Source organism: Moschus berezovskii, chromosome 20, assembly GCF_049115385.1.
Source record: "Moschus berezovskii isolate FMDL1 chromosome 20, NW_MosBer_1.0, whole genome shotgun sequence".
Lineage (NCBI taxonomy): Eukaryota > Metazoa > Chordata > Mammalia > Artiodactyla > Moschidae > Moschus > Moschus berezovskii.
Window position 1 is genome coordinate 46,836,441 of NC_142479.1, and position 20,048 is coordinate 46,856,488.

The following is a 20,048-nucleotide window of genomic DNA, read 5'->3' on the forward strand; positions in this document are numbered from 1 at the left end:
CCGGCTGGGGTCATGCTCAGCACCCACACTTGTCAACCACCTACTGTGCGCCGGCGGGAGGCACAGCAATGGAAAACTCGGGGTTGGCGTCCGGTGGGTGGGGGGGTCAGATCTAGAGAAGAGGTGGGAGGGCAGGAGCCCAGAGGTGCTGCTGCAGTTGGGCCCACACGTGTGTGTGGGCGTGCGTGTGCCAGTGTTTGTGTGCATGCGTGTGCCTGTGTGTGCGCATGCACGTGTGCTGGCGTGTATGTGTGCCAGTGTATATGTGTGCCTGTGCATATATGTGCCACTGTGTTCATGTGCACACATGCACGTGTTCACACGCGTGACAGCAGGCTCCACGGTGGGCAGTACCTGGAGCTCTCCCAGGGCCTTGGTCTCCCCACCTGCATGCAGGGCCCCCCTGACTGCCAGCCTCCCTGGCCCCCAGCTCAGTCCGCCTCCCTATCCTGGAGAGGTTTCCGGTACTGCAGCCCTGCCTCCTCATCCATCAGGATTTTGCTGCATTCCTGTGAGTCATTCTCCAAACAAACCGTGCGAGGGAGAGAAGGGAGAGCAGCAGAGGGGAGGGGAGGGGAGGGGAGGGGAGGGGAGGGGAGGCTCGCTGGGAACCCAGTCCCACCTCCTCCCTCCCGCCTGCTGCCCCTCCACACCCCTACCATGCACACATGGGGCCCCCAGAGCTCTGGTGTAAGTCTGGTCAGCTGTGCCATGGACTTGCTGTGTGACCTTCAGCAAGACACTTGCCTTCTCTGGGCAGTTGGAAAAAATGGCCCTGAGGGTCCTATCTAAGAACGCACAGGCTTCCCAGGGGGCTGTCTCAAAGGAGACGGGGTGTGGGGGAGGTGTGCCCAGCTCCCTGAGGAAGCCTCTCCCCACTTCCTTGTCTGTCTCCCCACCTCCGAGGTGGGGGGGGGCAAGTCCTCGGTAGGCACAGGTGCTGCTGGGCAGGTGCCAAGGTGAGGGCGGAGCAGCCCAGGCCAGTCACAGGGCCTAGGCCTGTCGCGCCCGACATGGGGCCAGTGGGGCCTCCATCAAAAGGCCCATCTCCCGCACCGAGGGCGCTGGGCAGGTCTTCCCCACAGGCCAGGTGTGAGGGGGTCTCCCAGCAGAGCCCAGCTCTGGGGAGGGGGTAATGAGACACGGTCAAAGCCAGGAGGAAGAATCCCCACAGCAGTGGCACGGAGCAAGCCTCTGGCTGTATGTATGTGTGCACGTGTTTGTGGGCAGAGCAGCACCCGCAGGAGCCAGGGGCTGCTCCTCAGTGACCAGCTTGCTTAAGTGGCCAGACTGGGCTCTAGGGGCCACAAAGCCCAGCGAGTGTGCGCGTGATTGTGTGGCCAAGGCCAGCTGCATGTCTGTACACAAGGCCCTGCAGGGTGTGGGAGGGGTGTGAGTGCCCGTGAGATTGACCAGTGGCAGGGGGCAGCTGGCATCCAGGGGAGTGCAGGCTGGAGGGCTTTCTCCTGAAACACTGAGTCTTGGAACAGCCTCTTCGGGCTCCCACCCTCTGGCTCCAGGATAAGCAGATCCCCTCCCCAGGAGCTGCAGCCACACGTATGCCCCAGGCCCAGGGCTGGTACCCGGGGGCCCCTGAGACTCAGCAAAGCTGCAGGCTGTGTGCCTGGGCACCCCACGGACACGGCACTCTGGATCCGATACCAGGGTTCAAGGAGCCAGAGCAGGTACCTGCCTCCCAAAGCACAGCTGGTCCTCAGTCAGGCCTGGAGGCCATAGCCTGGTCCAGAGTGGGGAAGTCACAGTCTGCAAGGGCACGGAGAGCGGGCGCACACCCAGGGCCGCACAGGATGGAGACTGGGGGGCAGCCGGGGTGTTCGGCCGCTACTCCAGGCTGGGATGGGGGGCAGCCATGCAGCGGAGGGTCAGCTTACAGGTGCAGTGGAACAGGGGTAACCGGAGCCGGAGGCCAAGAGGCCCACAGGAGGAGGAAGTGGGGGCCACGGCGGCTGGGGGTGGAGAAGGAGCATTTCTGAGGGAGTGGGAGAGGCTGAAGCAGAGGCACTGAGAGGGGCAGGGGGGTGCTCCCAGCTCTGCTCCACCCAGGCTGGGACGGGGCCAGCCTCAGGTGGGCACTGCGGGGTCCCCAGGCTGCTGCCAGAACACAGGGGAAACCCCAGGTTGCAGCCCCACCCCTGCTGCGAGCCCCTTCTCCCTGGACCTGTCTCCCCTCCCATTAAAGGGGCAGCCCAGCCCATCTCAGAGTGCTCCCCCCGTGCCTGGAGCTGGGGGCAGGGGCCCAGGGCTCACCCCCAACCCCCACAGTTGCAAGGTCGGGACACTGTGGGCGCTTCTGCCAGGGCTGAAGGATTTGAGACAGCACAGGCTCGGGTGAGTGGGCTGGCACCCAGCCCAGGGCAGGGGCCCGGTTTCCAGGCTCTGGGCCATCACCCTGTGTCCCTCACCATGCCTGGAATCCCTGGTCCCTAAAAGGGAGTGTGGTAGAGACAGCCACCCCTGAAAGACAGGGACAAGGGGACACAAAACCTCTCTGAGTCTCAAGCGTGACAAACAATGATCTGCTGGGGACGTCACAGCAGGTGTGCAGGACGTGGGAGGCCATGACCGCCCCCTCCTCCACAGACCCACCCAGGAGTGCTGAGATCTCGGTTCCGCCTGATCTGCAGCCTCACTGGGGAGGTAGAGTGGCCGGAGGGGCAGGCAGGACGACGCAGGAGCCCAGCGCTGCAATCTGGGCTGTGAGTACTCACATTCACCAAGGGGTCTCCTCCTGGAGAGGCTGGCCCCACCTCTGCTGCCTCCCCCAGGTCAGGCACGCTTGGAGAGGATGCAGACCCACAGGCTGAGTGGCCCTGGGGTCAAAGGGAGCAGAGAGGAGGGTGTAGGGAAGCTGAAGGGGGGCGAGGTTGCGGGGTGGTGAGTCCTGGGAGGGCAGGGTCCCTGCTGGGGGATGGGGTGGCTGCAGGGCCTGAGGGCTTCAGAAACCTCTCTTGCTCTCTGGGCTCTGCTGACCCCTCCAGTCCCCAGGGAGCCTGTGAGCCCTGGGCAGCTCTTGGGGTGAAAGCCAAAGTCCAGCCAGGGCCAGGAGGCCGTTCCCAAGTCCAGACCCCCCGCTCCCACACTCCACCCCAGTCACACTGGCCCCTTTGTTTGGGCAACACATGAAACACGTTCCTGCCTCAGGGCCTTTGCCTGGCCGTCCCCCCAGACGTCTTCCCAGGCCCACCAACCTCCCTCAAGTGACCTGCTCAGGGAGACCTTTCCTGACGCCTGAATCTAAAACTGCAAACATCTCCCCAATCCTGAGCCCCTTCCCTGCACTGTTTCTTCCTCACTGCATCTATCACCTTCTGACATCCTCCGTGGTGCCATCTCCCCCTAGAACAGACATTCCAGCAGGGCAGGGCTCAGGAAGCGCATGGGCTCTGCTGTGCTCAGTCGCTCAGTCGTACCTGACTCTGTCACCCCATGGACTGTGACCTGCCAGACTCCTCTGTCCATGGGGATTTTCTAGGCAAGAATACTGGAGTGACTTGTCTTTCCCTCCTCCAGGGGATCTTCCCAACCCAGGGATCGAACCCAGGTCTCCCACATTGTAGGCGGATTCTTTACCGGCTGAGCCACAAGGGAAGCCCCAGGAAATACATGGGAACAGGTAGAATACCTACTCTCTGGGAGAGGAAAGCCTCTGTTCCAAACCTTTATAACGCTCCCCCTGCAGGAGGACCAATGGGTTTTCTGCCGAGACGGCCCAGGGAAGACACGTGCTGCCCCTCCCAGCCCAGGCCCATCCCCAAACCAGTGGTCAAATCTGGACCTGGAAGGGTGGTCGCCCTTTCCCTTCAGTCCACTGATGAACCTGCATCCTGGACGCCACCCCTGGACGTTGCTCAGGCACTGACCACACTGGTCCTCCATCCTTCCCTGTCCCTGTGCAGGGTGTCCCCACCCACCCTCTGCGTCCCCAGGACCCACTGGCCACCCCCCTGGCTCTGCCTGCCTTTCTTCTTCAGACCCCGTCTGGCCCCTGCCCACCTGGGTCCTCCATCCAGCCTCCTACCTGGCCTCCCTCTCCCAGAGCTGGTCTTCTGTTTCACCCACGATTCAGTCTCATCCTTCAGCCAAAGGCCAAAGTCTCCTCCAGCCTGGCCGTGACCTGGCCCCAGCCCTGCTGGCCACACCCAACTGCCCAGGTCTTTTGCCATCTCTCAGCCTTTTCTGGGGCAGAACCCGCTGCCTGACTCTGAGAGTCTGGTGCCCCCACTCCACTCACCCCTCACTGTCACTCCACACAACGATCTCCAGCTCCCCAGCATCCTGTGGGATCCCTTGAGCCAGTGGACAGGTGCTCAAGGGACACTGCTGAATGAATGCATGACTGAAATGACTAGTGAGAAGGTGGACAGATGAGGCTGTGAGGGGACAGACTCCAGGAACAGATCAGCAACAACGTTCTTCTCTTTGCCAGATCTCCTCCACGGCTCACGGTCTCCCGCACAGACCTGGTGGGGATCAGACCTGAACACGATGCTAACAACGCTCACCGTGCAGCAGTCCGGGTGGGCTAGGCTATGCTGCTGCAACAAAGCCCCCAGACCTCAAGGGCCCAAAACAACAAAGGTTTATTTCTTGTTCACACTGCAAGTCCGGCAGGGTGGCAGGGAGGCTCCTGTTCCTCAAGGCGTCACCTCTGGACCAAGAAAGAGGCCTGGTAGGTGGCCCTGGCAGCGACACACCCGGCCACAGAAGGATGCACAAGTCAAAACTGGTCACGTAACCCCCAGCCCAACCATAAGACATCCAGCCGCAAGCTCATCGTACTGTGGACTCAGGAAGATGGGAAACCAGGATTTGGGGCCAAAAGCTGTAATGACATCTCTGATGACACCACCGTCAACACGAACAACAAAGACCACTCACGCAGGACTTCCTGCGCCCTGGATGCTGGGCTGAGGCCTGAAGTGCAAGTTCCCCTAATGCTCACAGTGCTATTCTGAAGCGGGCGCGGTGAACAGCACCTTTCCAGATGAGACGAGATGACGGAAGCCCGGAGAGTAAAGTGAACCTCTGAGATCACATGGCTTGGACCCTGAGGTCCCTGCGTGGACCCGGCATGGATCACATGCAGACCCTGAGGTCAGAACTCACTTTGGTGATTCTGGGCCCTCACAAACCCCACTTGAGGCCCCTCCGCAGGGCACAGGCCTCAGCTTCCTCTGCCGAGGCCAGTCAGGGGCAAGAACTGCCCTGCTTCAATGACCATCCCCAGCGCAAAAAGCCTCCTCACCCTGCCGCGTCCCAGTCCCAGACACCTCTGACGCAGGCCCCAAACCTCACAAGGAATGGAGACTGTGAGAGAGGGGCGGGCAGGCCAAGGTCACCCTGTGGGGCTCCTCATGGCCGAGACGAGGCCACGAGACCCTGTCCACCACAGCCTGACTGTCCCACTGCCTCAGCACCCACAGCCTCAGCCAGGGACCCCCAGAAGTGACAGTGGTGACATACACTCCACCTTCCTGCCGGCAGGTCCACTGAGGGAGTGTCCCCAGTCCCGGGCTGGCGAGCCTGTGGCCCTGACCACCTGGGCCACGCTCTGAGGAGCTGGGCTGAGCGGCTGGCACCTGCTCCCAGAGACAGTCCCTTCGGGAAGGCCAGAAAGGGATGGAGAGTGGTGCCACTTTCCAGGACTTCTGAAAACAAGGTTGGGGGGCCTTCAGAGAAGCCACACTGTGGGGGGGGGTCTGTACATAGCAGTGAAGAACAGAAGACAAGGGGGTGGTGGGGTTGACAGCAGATCCACCTGGAGCCAGACCCACCTCACTCTGACCTGAGCCCCACCCTGAGTCTCTGTCTCATCTGTAAATGGGATGTGAGTGATATGTGACACCAACTCTGGGCTCTTACGGTTATTACTATACTGGTTCTGCCCCCTCCCCCCATCAATCTGAGCCCCAGATCACAATTCCTCCTCTTCCTGGGCCTTGGGGCCCCACCCCAGGAAGCTTACAGCTGCAGACTCCCACTGTGGCTGCCAGGAGAATGTGCTCCTGTCACCTGCTCCCTCCTAAAGTTTCTGTGCCCAGGAGCAGAAAGAGCCCCCCACCTTCACAGCCCCGCAAGCAGTGCCCCTCAGCCCAGCCTCCGAGGGCAGCTGCCCTACTCAAGCCTGGAGTTTCTGAGTACCCTGACCCACTAAACGCCCCCACCCCTCAGTAGCTGGGGTGGGGGTGGGAGAGAGGTGGGAGGCAGAACCTCTCACAGCCTGGGAAGCTCATACTCGCCCCGTCCCAGGCCTCAGCATCCATGCGGCATCTGCTACGTGCATACACCTTGACAGAGAACTGCAAATGGCACAGCCCCTTTCCCAGGCCCGTGGGAACATACACAGGCTTGAAGGGGCACGACCCATCCCCAGGTGAGTGACTCCAGTCACTGCATCACCCCGCAAGCCTTGGCGCCCCCATCTGCACCATGAGATGGGGGAGGGTCCCCCTTGTGGGTGGTGCCAAGGGCTTCCCACAGAGCCTGGCACACAGCAGGTGCTCAACCACTCCTCCAGACAGGCCAGAGCAGAGCCTGGAGCCTGCCCCGCAGCTTCCCGCCACCTCATTAACCGGAGGGGACTGTCCTTTCAGCTGGGCTACCACCTGACACCCCTGGCAGTCTGCCCACTCACCTGTCCTGTCTGCAAGGACATCTGGCCCGGACAGGGCAGGCTGCAGGCCAGGAGTGCCAGGACCCCAGGCAACCAGCAGAGGCCCACCCAGCAGGCCCAACTGCCAATGAGCCCCACAAGGTCCTTGCCGAGCCCCCACCCCTACCTGCCCGCACATGGCCACCCACAGTACACACCGAGGGCTATGCTGCTGGAGGGGAAGCGGGCTGAGGCCAGGCTGTGTCCTGAGATGAGATGGTCAGGGTTTGGTCCACTTCAGTTCAGTTGCTCAGTCGTGTTCGATTCTTTGTGACCCCATGGACTGTAGCACACCAGGACTCCCTGTCCCTCACCAACTCCCAGAGTCTGCTCAAACTCATGTCCATCAAGTCGGTGATGCTATTCAACCACCTCATCCTCTGTTGTACCCTTCTCCTGCCTTCAATCTTTCTCAGCATCAGGGTCTTTTCCAATGAGTCCATTCTTCATGTCATGCGGCCAAAGTATTGGAACTGCAGCTTCTTCATTAGTCCTTCCAATGAATATTCAGGACTGATTTCCTTTAGGATGGGCTGGTTGGATCTCCTTGCAGTCCAAGGGACTCTCAAGAGTCATCTCCAACACCACAGTTCAAAAGCATCAATTCTTCAGTGCTTAGCTTTCTTTATGGTCCAATTCTCACATCCATACATGACTACTGAAAAACCATAGTTTTGACTAGACGGACCTTTGTTGGTAAAGTAATGTCTCTGCTTTTTAATATGCTGTCTAGGTTGGTTATAGCTTTTCTTCCAAGGAGCAAGTGTCTTTTTAATTTCATGGCTGCAGTCACCATCTGCAGTGATTCTGAAGCCCAAGAAAATAAAGTCTGTCACTGTTTCCATTGTTTCCCCATCTATTTGCCATGAAGTGATGGGACCGGATGCTGTGATCTTAGTTTTTTGAATGCTGAGTTTTAAACCAGCTTTTTCACTCTAGGGTCAGAGTTCAGAGGGACGAATCCACAGAGTGTGGGCTGGCCAATGGACCTCTGCCCCCACTTCCATCTGTCTGTGAGTTCATGCAGTTGTCCCTCCCCTCCGCCTCCCAGGCCTTTGCTCCAACTCCCCGCTGCCTGGAAGGCAGTGCCAGCCACTCTGAGGAGCTCACGCCCTCTCCTGACCTTCCCAGGCTGGGCTCAGAGACGCTCCCTGCTTCCTCCAAATTATTCCTTCCCTCACTGAAGCACAGGGATCCAGCAGGGGTCTTCGGCAGGCAGGGCCCCAAGGAATCTGACAGGGCCCAAGTTGGAGTCTGCTTCCGAGGCGGCAAGGAGCAGGAGCCACTCAGGAGACAAGGGGGTGCAGATCAGAGGGAAGGGGGCTGAGGTGCCAGGGGAAGGGGAGAGGGCAGGGTGAAGAAGGGCATCTTGAGGAAACCACTGACCAGTCCTTCTGTGCCCCCTTCCCTTCTCCCCTTCCACAAGAGAGAGGACAGGGTGGGAGGGAGAGACCCAGCAAGAGAGGGGGTCATGGGCTGCCCTGGCCTGGGGTCCCCCCAGCAGCACACAGGGAGCTGGGGAGGAGCAGAGCCGATCCCACAGGGAGCATCTTCAGCCTCAGTGCTCCCAAAGGTCCCCATCACTCCCTATGGGCTCAGGGCCCCCAGTCTGGGCAGAGGGCACAGGGCAGCCCCACAGTCCCCCCACCCTTGTGCCCACTGGGGGACATGCAGGGGCAGGGCCGTTAGAACAGGCAGCCTGGGCTGCCCCACCCCCAGCATGGGGACCAGACTGCACCGCCCCGGACACAGAGGCTTGCCTCAGAGGGGCAGGGCTGGACCTCAGGGACGATGGAGAGAGCCTTTGTTCAGTCAGCAGACTGGCCTCTGAAAGACAAGGAAGGTGAGGCCAAGAGGGAGGTGGTGGGCCTCAGAGAGGGGACATGGAGTCTGACCCCGAGGGCCTGGCACATTGTTACTACAGGTGCAAGAGAGAGGGTGAGGCTGGATCACGAGCAGCAGGGCCTTGAACGCCAAGCCGGAAACGGCCGGGCGGCAAACCAATTATTCTAACCTCCAGGCCAGCCCTACGTCAGTCCATCCAGCCTCCCCCCACCCAATGCCCTTTCCGGGTAATGAAGGCCGAAGGGTTGGCAGTTGGTAAGTGCAATTAAACCCGTGCTCAAGGCCATGAAGCATCCACACAGCTCATTAGCAGATGAATGAGAGGAGGCTCTGAGGGCCGTGGGCCCCCAGGGCTGTCGGGACCCAAGTCAGGTCAGCCTGGAGGGGGGAACCCCACCCAAAGGAGCCCAAAGGAGCCCCATTCGCAGGGGCTCCAGTCCAGGTTCTGAAACTAGGTCTTTGGACGGTGAGGCACAAGGTCCAACAGGTGTCTCTCTCCTAGAGAAACAGCTGGGTAAATGGGCCTGGAGGTGCGTGTGACACACAGGGTCCCGGGCGGTGGAGACAAACCCAGGCCTCAACCAGCAGGCACCTTATTGATTCAACACAAGAGCAGCAGCCGACACTGAAGCCAGTTCTAAGCACTTAAAAATTCTCTCACTTAATTCCTCCTGTGACTCTGGGAGCTCGTGGGTAGTTCCTGTTGTGGTCCCCGTTTATATATTTATTTACTTGGCTGTGCCAGGTCTTAGTTGAGGCACACAGGATTTTCAGTTGTTACATGTGGGATCTAGTTCCCTGACCAGGGATTGAACCTGGACCCCCCTGTACTGAGAGCACGGAGTTATAGCCATTGGATACCAAGGAAGTCCCCTGTGACCCCCATTTAACAGAGGAGAAAACTGAGGCCTGGACAGGGACTTGATTCACCAGGTGCTCTGGCTCCTGAGGCTGGGCTCACAAGCAGGAAGCCACACCACCACGGGTGAGATGGCTGGGCCGCCGGGGAGATGTGCAGACCGTGGCCAGGAAGAGGCCTGGGCCTTGGGCTCGGGGCCACACCACCAGGTGTGGCCTTGAGGGAGGCAGATGGCAATGGTCCAGGTGAGCTGTAAACCAGAATTGGGGTGAAATCTCCCAGGACTGCTCCCGGGCAACTCATTTGCCTTTTTCCCCCCTAAACACTGGTGAGGCTTCATACTGGGCCTGGGGGCCAGATGTGGCAGGATGACACCCATCGTGGCTCCTGGTCTAATGCACAGCAGGGAGCCTGGCAATTAGAGGTGTCGCAGGCAGGGCAACAAGTGAACTGATGCCTCCCTCCGCCGGGGAGGGTCCTGATGCTCTAGCTTCACCTCTTTCCAGTCTCCTGCAGTCCCCCCCCCCAACCCCCCACCCCTCCCAGTGGCCTCTGTGAGAGCAAAGAAAGGAATGGTGGGCCTCCCGGGCCCCCTGGGGCAATGCCTCTGGCATTCCAAAGTCAAGGCTGCTGCTGAGATATCCCGAGGGCCCTGGTGGGGAGGGCAAAGAGCACTGGGAGAGGAGAGACCTGCCGGCTGAGTTCCAGAAGTGATGGAGCCCAGAAGAAGTAGGCAGTGGCCTGGGCCCACAGCATGAGTGTGGGTCTCCTGACCCCCTCAAGTCCTAGCTGAGCCTTTCAGGTGAGGTAAGCAGCCCCCCTCACACAGGACCCCTGCCCTCCGTTAGTTTGAGGAACTCTGCAAGACTGCTCCAGGTCTGTCTCGGGTCCTGATGAACTTGTGTTCCCATGCCTGTACAGCTCACATAATGACGCAAACAGCTGATATGATTACTGTCTTTCCTGCTTTTGGCAGCTCCACGAGGGTGGGGCGCAGAAAACACCCAGATCTCAGAGGATTCTGGTCGTGCACACAGTAGGCCTGCAAACACGTCTACAGGCCAAATGAAGCTCTGTGATTACAAACAGTCGCAGAGCCAAAGGAAAAAAATGTGTACTGGGGTAGGTTCCTGCCTCCCCAAGCCCCCTAGGACCTCCCACCTCCACACAGCAGGCTCAGGGCCTGGATGGACCTCGAGGCCCCCGTGGCTGGGGGCTGCAAGCAAGAAAGGGTCTCACCCCCCTCCCCAGCCTGACCACGAGGCCGGCCCACCCCCGCAGCTGCTGACTGGCCTGCAAAGGTATGGCTCCCAGGGGGGCCCTGGGCATCCTCATTAGGAAAGTAGTGACAGACGCATTAGCTGCTGAGGTGGGGGAAGCTGAAGGCTGTCATGGACTGAGGAAAACCAAATGCCATGGGTCACGTCTGGGCCGCATCTGGGTGAGGGGCTGCTGCCGGGAAAGGACAGAGGTGACGCCCCAGCGCCGTGCTGCCCCCGGAGCTGGGACTCCCTCCCGGGACTCGGGCCCCAAGCCGAGTGCCCCCAACATCCCTGGCTGTCCTTTCTGTCTTCCTCTGGGCAGGACTCAACTTGCCGACCAAGTTGGTGTCTGCCAACCAAGTCCTGCCTGCCCTGTGCCACAGGAAGATGGCTGGGAACCCACCCCTGGGGCACGGAAGAGGAAAATGAGGCGATGGGGGTGTCAGGGGGTGCCCTGAGCAGAGCACTGCAGCCAGAGCCCCGCCCAGCATCAGGGCTGCTGTGGCCATCACAGGCTATGTGCTCTTGGACCTTGGCTGTCCCCATCCATGAGATGCGGGCCCGGACCACCCTGACCCCCGAGTTCCTTCTGGTCTCTGAGTCACAGGGCAAGGAAGGCTCAGTTCTGCTGGATGAGTGTGAGGGGCTGCCAGTGTCTCTTCAGTCCCCAACGCCAGTCCTTCCCGGAGCCTGAGGCCCCGCCACACAAGGGTCACAGAACACAAGTGCATCAGGCATCAGTTCCTCCCAGACCACAGCTGGGGCAGCAGACAGCCCACAACCGTCAGTGCCACTGACTCTGCCTTTGACCCAAGAGTCCTGCACCACGCCACGTGCGCACAGAAATGGCCTCAAACACAACAGACACACACTCGGCACAGCTGGGGCCCCACCACAAATGCAGACACACACACAGAGGAGCATCTGTCCCCCAACCCTGATCCCATGTTGCGGACACAACCACAGATAGGAGCACCCAAAACCTGCTCGCAAAACCTACCCCCTCAGCTCATTCCCCAATCCCTCCCCACCGCACACAGACACCGCACTGTACCCACAGGCACACTGTTAGCAATCTCATACACACAGACTCATACACACGCCTGGACACAGCAAGCATGCGAGAACCATCACCCTCCAGTACGGAACCCGCTTAAAGATGGACAGACATACAGCCCCCAAGCCCAGGAACACACACAGACACACACTCATCCCGGCACTTGGTTACATTCCACATGGCAGGCAGCGCCCAGCCTAGAGGAGCGGCTCCAGATAAATAAGTCATGTTCAGAGCATTAATCTCAGCCCCAACCTGGCTGCCTCCCTGCTACAGGTAAAGCGAAATGGGGCTTCAATATTTCATAAACGAATAAACCTGCTAAGAGAACACAATTTACAAGGCCACCGGCTGCAGGTTCCCAACAGCCCTCACACATCTTTTCACTTTGGGAGCACGTGGTGGTGACTGCAGGTGGTGGCCAGTGGGGCATGCTGCCTGGTATCCCACCTGCCCCCCTCTTCCCGGGGTGCTCTTCCCAGGGAAGGGTGTGTTCTGTGATTTCCCATCCACTAAATCCAGCTGCTACCCAGGGACAAGGCCCTGTGCTCTCTCCCCTCTTCTGCCTTCCCCTCAAGCCTTGGATGCCTTTTAAATGCCGGTCCATCCTTGGCAGCTCTGATTTTCCAAGGTCTGTTTCACGCAAGGCTGGGATGTGTCAGAACTGAATTGCTTAGGAATGGAGAAAGAAGGCCTGGCAGTGGGGATGGGTAGGGCCAGGGCAGCTTGGAGTTCAACAGGCAGCTAAGCTGAGGGAGGCTGCGCCTGGTGCCAGGCCCACAGGCCCCTAAGGGGAGGCCAAGAAGCCCAGGGCAGCAGAAACCTGCTCCTAGGTCATAGAGCAGGAGCAGAAGGGGGCCACAGGCCAAGTCTGCACGTGGCTGGGCAAGGGGGACCTGGATGTGACTGAGGTCTGGGACCTAGGTACAGTCTTGTTGCTGGAGCCTGGTCTCCTCAGGGGCAACAAGTCTTCAACAGCTCTGCACAGAGCTGGGCTCGGTGGCCCCTGCCCAGACTGCCGATTGAGGAGCCAGGGCAAGGGTTCCTGGGGTTGGCAGATGGGGAGAGGTCCAACCAACTCAGGAAGCAACCACCCAGTCTGACTCCTCTCTGAAGCTCCTGAGATCCAGTTCCAGTTCTCTCCAGACTCTCAGACTCAGGGAAAAGGAGCAGGTTTCACATAGGAAGAGAGAGAAGCAAGACATCAGATGGCTCAAGGAGGAAGAAGGCGGCACCTTTTAACAAAAGACCCCAGGACAGGGCAGAGAAGAGTCAAAGGAGGCTGCCTTTTGGTGCCTGGGAGTTTGGGTGAACTGCTTTTCTTTACATATGCCTTATTTTCCAGAAGTCTGTAATCAGCCCGTCCTCTTTCTGTAGTGGGGGAGAAAACTATTAAAACACAAGGGCCTTAAAAAACCAAATATACAGCATGACTCCATATTTTATATTTATTACATCTATCGTGTTGTTTACCACATGTCTAGAGAAAAAACGTTGACAATGATTATGTTCTGGGGGTGGAATTATAAGGTTTTTGCTTGTCATCTGGCATTTTTAGGTTTTTCTAAAATCAACATGGTTATAACCAGGTGAAAGTGTTAGTTGCTCATTCCTCTCCGACTCTTTTGTGACCCGCCAGGCTTCTCTGTCCATGGAATTCTCCAGGCAAAAATACTGGAATGGGCTGCCATTTCTTTCTCCAGAGGCTCTTCCCAACCCAGGGATCGAATCCGGGTCTCCCACATTGCAGGCAAATTCTTTACAGTCTGAGGCCCCAGGAAAGCCCTTTATAACCTTATTTTATTTTTTAAAAAACAAAACGCTCAGGCCTGATAAGTTCTTTTCCACATCAAGTCCCTCCCGCGGCCGCTGAAGCCCATTTTCACCCTTCCAGTGCTAGTTCTAGAGAGGCTTAGGACAGCTGCCCCTGCCCAGGACACCTCTTCCAAGGCCCAAGGCTGCACCATTCAGCGGCCAGCCCAGGCTATGTGCGGGCGAGCAGAGGTCAGCCGAGTGCCCCGTGGGGAGACAGGGGGAAGGCCCGGGAGTGACCGGCGGGACACCGAAGGAGCCAAACCCTAAACGGCATCAAGCAAGGGAGGCAGCTGGCGAGGGCAGAGCCAGGGCCAGGCCCGTAGGGCAGTGCGGGACGCAAGGCATCGACCCGGGTCGGGACGAGAACTCGGGGGACGCCAGCCCTTCCGGAAGCCCCGCCCAGCGCCCCGGTTCCCGGAAGCCAGGGGCCGTGAGGGGCGGGGCCTGAGCCACGCCCACAACCTCGGTTCCCGGAAGTCGCGGACTGGCGAGGGGAGGGGCGGGGCCTGGAATCCCCACCCCGCGACTGCGCGGGGCACGCCGGGATGGGCGCTGCCATGGCGACGCAGCGGCCACCCCGCCCCTCCCCGCGCCCTGGCCTCCGGAGTCGCGGTCGCGGCCCTGGCTGGGCTCGTCCGGCCCGATGCGCCGAGGCCCCAGTGTGGCCGCTTTGAGGGCGCCGCTGGGAGCGAGGGGAAGCCAGGAAGCGCGGGTGTTTGCCCTCCCGAGGTCGGGGAGGAGAGGAAATGGCCCCCGAGGCGGTAATGCAGCTGCCTCTGTGTCTGGCCTGCCGGCTCCTACCAAGCCCTCCCCGAGGCGGGGCTATGCGCGCCTGGACAGGCGGGCCAGCCTGGGCTGCCCTGTTAGGATCCAGGATTTGCCCCCGAGATGGGCCCTCCACCAGTGCAGGGGATGCTGGGCGCCAGGGCCTAGGACCCGAGATGCCAGCCTCTGTCCACCCACATGCCAGGAATCTGCTACTGAGCAGTGCGAACCCCTTTGCTACGCTGCCCTCCAGGCCCCCTCAGTGCCCTCTCAGGAGACGCAGCCAAGCTGGCAGCCCGCCAGGCAGACCCTGATCCCTTCTTGGCCTGTATCCCTGTAGGGTGGGGGTTCACCCGACGGGCCAGGCCAGTCGGGCCGGATGACTATCTCCCCAGTCCTGTGTGAGTGACTCTGCCCCAGTAGGTGGGCAAACAAGCCCAGATCTGTTAAGGAGTGAAGTGGCAGGGCTGGGACACAGCCAGGCTGACTCCAGAAGCCTGTCCACACACAGTGGCACTCCCTGCTCCCTGGCCGCCCAGCCTGGGCTGGTCCAGCCGCCTATCTCTGCCCAGAGCACTGGCCTGGCCTGCAGTCCCCTCCTCCCCCCTCCTCTTTCCCCTCCTACCAGCCGGCTTCCCTTCTGAGCCGCCAATCTGCAACCACACAAAGCCCTGTTTGTTTGCTTTCCCTGCTGCTCCCCCTGGATCCGATGTCTTTCTCTGCTACCTGCCGGCCTGGCTTCCTCTCCAGAAAGTCTTCCCAGACTCCTGAAAGGAAGGAGGGGCCAGTCATCTTCCCTAGAATCCACCTTCTTGGTGCTGGGGGTACCCAGCCAGAGCTGTCTGATGGCTTTGCAGCCCCCTCACTACCTCTCAGAATTTTGGGTGCCTCCTGGGCAAAGCAGGAGAGATGCCTGCAGCCAGGGGCTGGGACGGGGGAGGGGAGCCAGAGCAGTCCTGCCAACCTCCCTTTTGTGAGCAAGGCTTGTTTTGTCAATCAGGAAGGCTGCCCTGACTTCCCTCCCAGCAACTCAAGGGGGCTGCCAGAAGATAAGGAGATGAATGGAGCCAGGACGGCCAAATTCAAGGAGGCGGAGGGACACCCCAGGTTCAAGGCCGTCACACACCCTTGTCCTTTCTGAGGGTACCCAGGCTCACCAGGCTCTAGGATGAAGGGGGTTACAGGCTGCACTGGGAGCCTGGCTAGGGAGGTACCCTCTCAGTGCCCACGCTAGTGAAGCACCTGGGCAGATCTGTCTCCATGGCAGACTCACTCTGCAATGTCTTGGGACACCCTATCGGCCTGAGTTGAAACAGGGCTTTCACAGACACAGAAAAATAAACACCCGCATTCCACACCACCTTCTCTACCTGCAGAGTGGGGGCTGCCCTCTCTCCCCATTCAAATAATGAAACCCAACACTGATACTGCACAGAGATACCACAATCTCGCCTGGTTCCTTCTACCCAGAGTTCTTTCACTGCACCCTGTCACACTGGGTGGCCCAGGGCAGGTCCTAACCTCCCTGGGCCTCTCTCTTCCCCTTCCTGTCCCCTTCCATGCAGTTTAACCCTTAAAAGCAACTCCAGGACAAAGGTATGGTTATGCCCACTTGACAGATGAAAGCTGGCTCTGATTGAGAAAGCTACAGAGACTGAAACTGTTCTAGTCAGAATTCAAGCCCACTTCTGACTCTGAGGCCTAAAAAAAAAATCCCACCAGGTCACAGTATTATTTCACAGAGATTATCTGCTGAATGGATGAGTGACCACCAGGAGATGAATGAGGATCAGGCAGGGCCTGGCTTTGGAGCCCAACAGATTGTGGTTTCCAATCTTAGGTTTGCACTTGGTTGCTGTGTGACCTCACGCAGGTCACTTAAACTCTCTGAGCTTGTTTCCTTGATCCATACCAGTTGGTTAATAACGCTTAGAGAGGACCACCCAGTGCTGAGCACAATAGCAGGCACTCATTAAATGACAGCTTTTCTCCATGATCCCTCTCAGCAGCCAAAGAGCCACACATCCACTTATTAGAGGAACCAGGTCTCTCCTACCTCCGCTTTCACCCACCTGGCCCCGCTGGCGGGCATCCCCCCAGTCACCATCTCTGGCCCTCTGCAATGCTCAGGCTGAGCTCCCCAGGCTCCTGTCCTGCCTGGGAGACCAGGGCCTCTGTTTAAGTAGCCAGGGCGGGGGCCCCGGGGGTCACTGTCACCCCAAGGGAACAAAGCCAGCACCGTCCACATCCTGCTGGACTCGAGAAAAGAGAGCCACTCAATTAAGTGTGATCTGGCCAAACGTCTGTTTTTCGTGCTATTTCGGGCCACGGTGGGGATTTTCTGTGCTCCTCTCAAAGGTGTCCTAAACCAGATTCCTTCCCACCTCCCTCATCCCTGTGTTTGAAATGAAAATATTGTTCTTCCTCTTCTTTTTTTTCCTAGTTCTCTTTCCCATATATCAGACAGATGCAAATGAGGGAAGGGGCAGAGCTGGGACCTCTTGGGAGAGCAGCAGTTCCCTCCCACCAACCCACCAGGCCTCCTCAGGGCACCCCCACACACTAGTGCCCTGGAGCACAGCATGCTGGGAGATGCAGTTGCCTCAAACCAGGCAAAGCAGAGGTCCTTGGCCTTGAGGCTGGGTCATTGTCTGCTGTCGCCCCAGACACACACCAGGCATCTGCCCCTTCTACCACACACCTCTGCCTTTCTGCTTCTGAGCCTTTTCTGGGGCTGCACCCCTCCACCCCCACCTCCGCCTGGATGTCCTTCCCCAAGGCCTCCCCTGCAAGGGGTGCCTTCTCAGCCACAGCAGGGTCACAGGTGAATGAACCCACATCCACACAGTCACATCTTTGAAGTCTGCTCACCTACCAGACTGAAGGCTTCATAAGGGCAGGGGCACATCCATGTCATCATGTGGCTCCAGGACAAGGCTGCCCAGGCCCCTCAGCACTGCTGACGTTTGGGGCCAGGTAACTTGTGAGGGTGTGTCCTCTGCATCCCAGGATGTTGAGCAGTGTCCCGGGCCTCAACCCACTGGATGTCAGCACCCCCCTCCCCCAGTGGAGACAACCAAAAACATCTACAGACAGGGCCCCAGGCCCCCCGAGGGACGAAATCACTCCCGGTTGAGAACCACTGCTCCGAGGCCTGTCGCCCCAACCTCTGCCCCCCCGCAAAAGAGCAAATACACGACTCTTCCCTACCCCACCAACAGAACAGGTGATTTTTATTTTACCTCTTATCATGCATGCATGCATGCTAAGTCGCTTCAGTCATGTCCGACTCTTTGCGATTCCACAGACTGTAGCCCACCAGCTCCTCTGTCTATGGGATTCTGCAGGCAGGAATACTGGAGTGGGTTGCCATGTCCTTCTCCAACCTCTTAGCATCATCACATGCAAATTTCATTTCCCATCATATCAGAAGCTTCCAGAAGACAGGCTCACTTGACCTCAGCTGTGTATCAGTGCTGATCCGCGGTTACTAGTTGCTGCAGGAATAACTCAAAGCATCAAAGAGCACCTGAGTAAAAGCCAACTCTGTTCCCACTTCGGCACCCTGCCCCGGGCTCCTGTGTGACTGTGCTTCAGTAGCTAAATGTGTCTGGGTCTGAGTCTCTGACTCATTGTAACAATTCTTTGTCCCATGCTAGTGAGAGGCTTACAACTTCACATCTCTAAGGAGCTCTGGCCCCCAAGAAGAAATCTTTCAAGTGTTGTTTTTTTAAAAATATTTATTTATTTATTTGGCTGTGCTGGGTCTTGGCTGTGGCATGTGGGATCTCCTCTCTTCGTGACACCGTACAGGATCTTCATTTGTGGCATGTGGGATCTAGCTCCCCGACCAGGGATCGAACTCAGGCCCCCTGCATTGGAAGCTCAGAGCCCCAGCCACTGGACCACCAGGCAAGGCCCTCAGGTGGTTTTTTAATTGACATATTCTGAGAACTATTCTCACTAATAGACAACATTTATTAAGCATTTTGCTATGTGCCAACCGAAGCCAAGTGCTTTGCAGGCATCCTCTCATTCAGTCCTCTTAGAAAAGAAACTATGAAATTGGCACTGTCATTTCTGTTACCTGATAAATGAGGAAAGAGAGGCCCAGAGAGCTGGAGGAACCTGCCTAAGAACACCCAGAGGTGGTCTGGTGGCCTCCGGCAATTGAGGGTATCAATCATAAAATTCATTCAGCTTCAGTTCTCTTTTTAATTTACTTGCCTGTGTTGGGTCTGCAGCTCGTGGGGTCTCCCTTGTGTCATGTGGGATCTTTCATTGGAGGCTTAGTTACTCCAAAGCATGTGGGAGTTCAGTTACCCGACCAGGAATCCAACCCGAGTTCCCTGCATGGCAAGGCAGCTCTTCACCGCTAGGCCACCAGGGAAGTCCCTCAGCTTCAATTCTTGATACTGAAGTTACTTTTTGAAATCTGAAGCCCACCGGGTGCCAGGCAGGGTTACACCTTCCCAGGAAGACAGGCCTCACCCACTGGGCTCCTGAAGTAGACACCTGTCCCCAGGGCTCCTTAGAAGGTTCGACCCCGGAGGCTGTGGCTTACCAGGGTGGGGGCGGGAGTTCGGAGGGCCACCACCTGCTTCCTGGGTGTCAGGCCTCTCAGGAAAGCCCTAGCTGGACTGCCCTCCCTCAGCAGGGAGCGGGTGCCGAGATGCTTCAGGGCAAGAATAAAAACGAACCGTCTTCTAGCACCTTCTATGTATTTCTATGCATTAAAACAGGCTCAGTCTGAAGAATTTTACCTGCATCAGCTAATTCTCCCAACAACCCCATGAGGCAAGTGCTGACATCCCCCCCAAGCCCCTGCCCCATTTCACTGATGAGCAAAGAAATAGTAAGCAGCAGAGCCACGATGCGAACCCGGAATGCTGAACTCCGAAAGGCAGGTGCTTATCCGCACTGCCCTATTAGAAGTGTCTTGTGTTGACGGTTGTGTTCCCCGCACTCTGAGCGAGGTACTCACTATGTGATTTAGGAACAAATGCATGAAGAAATGAATGAGTCTGTGGTTACGATGCCACCCGAGTCCACCCCACAGCACCAAGGCTGAGCCCCTTTGCAAGCAGAAACTCTGGCCAGAAAACTAATTCTCACCTGCCCCACCAGGTGACCAAGACTCACGCGATCCATCCACCTCTACCTGGCTGGGGAAGAAACAGGCACCAAACTCAGTTTCGGCCCACGTCACAGCAGGACTGGAGCGGTCACAGAGACCTCTTCCCACAAAGTCCTTCGGTGGGAGGAATAATGACTTGAGTCTCTACACAGCAGGCTCCCGGGGCCGGGGACTGTGCCCATGCGAAGGTGGGGAGATGGGGCCCCCGGCAGGACGGCCATGCCTGGACTCGACCCTGGGCTTTCCAGACCACAGAACACGCTGCATGCAGAGTTCAGACAGGAAGGGAAATGTGCTGGGGGGCGGGGGTGACTTTCCTGCAGCAGCAGCTGGAACTCAAACCCTGTCCTGACTCCAGCAAGGCTGTGTCACTGCTCAGCTGTGCTGCCCCGACCAGACCACACCAGACCGAGGCACGGTCTCCAGGGAGGGGACCAAGTAGGACAGAGTCTGTACACCTCACGTGAGACCCCTGTCTGGGGCCTATCCCGGCCCTGAGCGGCCCCAGCCCCCCACTGACCCCCCCGCCTCCCCCCACCCCTGACCTGCCCCACTGCATCTGCTCCCCTCCTGGTTCCCTGGGCCCCCTTCCTGAACCCAGTCGCCACGCGGAAACTGGATGACCGCTGTCCACT

At 58.6% G+C, this 20,048-nt stretch overlaps 1 protein-coding gene across 1 annotated transcript in view; it reads right to left on the reverse strand.

The window, feature by feature from the left end:
* Positions 1–19,407, reverse strand: part of RAI1 (retinoic acid induced 1) — a 97,292-nt gene extending 77,885 nt beyond the window's left edge. The window contains exons 1-2 of the mRNA XM_088828953.1: positions 19,392–19,407; positions 17,519–17,617 (exon numbers count right to left, since the gene is read on the reverse strand). The gene's annotated coding sequence lies outside the window, so the exon portion shown is untranslated. The remainder of the gene's footprint in view (positions 1–17,518; positions 17,618–19,391) is intronic.
* Positions 19,408–20,048: the final 641 nt, after the last annotated feature.